Raw genomic sequence first — 1,293 nt, forward strand, 5'->3', positions numbered from 1 at the left:
GATGGGGAGCAACAAAAGAAGCTAGCCAGAGGTGCTGAGAGTGAGGATTCTAACAAAATACGGAAATCACATGGCTCAACTCCATGTCAATCTCCAGTCCATACAATACTACAAAGAAGTCAGTTTTTCTCTTTCTCCTACTTGTTAATATTTCATGTTCCTTTGTTTTCATTAGGTGAGACATGCTGTCTGGAACATGATGTGCTCTACTAGCTTCATTTGGCTCCTGAACTGATTCTGTGTCCTCTGGTTGGAGTCTTATTTTGGAAATGGTAGGTTCATTACATGTACTATAATCTTGTTATGTCATAACAACAAACAACAAGACTATAATATCCCACCCTATGCCTCCCTTTGCATGATTAATATTGTGTTATGTCTGTGCATATGTCACTTCACGTAATGATGCATTTACTTTTGCTTTTGACTATCTGTATACACACTTGTTCCCTAATTAAGATTGGTTTAGAACTTGCTTTTTGTGTGTCTTGTGAATTTTAAGATTCAAATTTACTTTTAAATATTCAATTTTAAAATAAAATTCAATTTTAAATTTACAAGTTGTTTGTCCTAATGTTATCGTAAGATCATGTTAACTTGTATTCCTTTTCTTTTGATTAGGAGAGACTAATATAATCTGCCCTGCTAACTGGGATGGCCAGTCATGATCACTTGCAATGATTTAAAGGTACTGTACAGGAGCCAGACTGCGAAGCAATTTGAGAGCTGAGGACGGCATCAAATTCATCAGAGAAACCAGCAGACAGCTCCCTTATCCATGTGGCATCCTCCCATGTGCAATTTGTGTCAGTCAATCTCAGTAAACGTCCAAGAAAACCAATTGGATTGTCCTATCATTATGGATACCAGCTAAGTAATAAATCAGGAGCCCAACCTTTTTCATGGGCTCCTGAATAGTTGTACTATACATCATACATCCCTTTGCATGTGTACACGTAGCCCCGTTCTTTCAAATAAAATTTGAGAGTTTGAGAGTGCACCCTTATACATTGTCTTATACAGATGAGTGGTGACCCTTTACATTAGCTACTACACAGTAATATTGTACCATTCCTATACCTGTCATTGCTTGATGCTTCTTCCTTTAGCTTGGGTTCATCTCTACTTACTGATTCGACAAACGTTCGATCAGGAAGTAACCAAATAATGCATTGTTTTATAATGTGTATTTTGTGTATCAAGCAATGACATGTCTTCATATGTAGCATTTCAAGAGTGGCAACTGTTTATCAGCATCCTATTACATATGTGCATAGTCACGTGTTTGTCATG

At 37.0% G+C, this 1,293-nt stretch overlaps 1 long non-coding RNA gene across 1 annotated transcript; it reads left to right on the top strand.

The window, feature by feature from the left end:
* Nucleotides 1–10: 10 nt before the first annotated feature.
* Nucleotides 11–842, top strand: LOC109593227 (uncharacterized). Its single transcript, XR_002190817.1, has 3 exons — nt 11–118; nt 176–272; nt 622–842. It is a non-coding gene; the product is annotated as an uncharacterized LOC109593227 (long non-coding RNA).
* Nucleotides 843–1,293: the final 451 nt, after the last annotated feature.

This window comes from Amphimedon queenslandica, unplaced genomic scaffold (assembly GCF_000090795.2).
Source record: "Amphimedon queenslandica unplaced genomic scaffold, v1.1 AMPQUscaffold_2414_Cont25584, whole genome shotgun sequence".
NCBI classification, from domain to species: Eukaryota; Metazoa; Porifera; class Demospongiae; order Haplosclerida; family Niphatidae; genus Amphimedon; species Amphimedon queenslandica.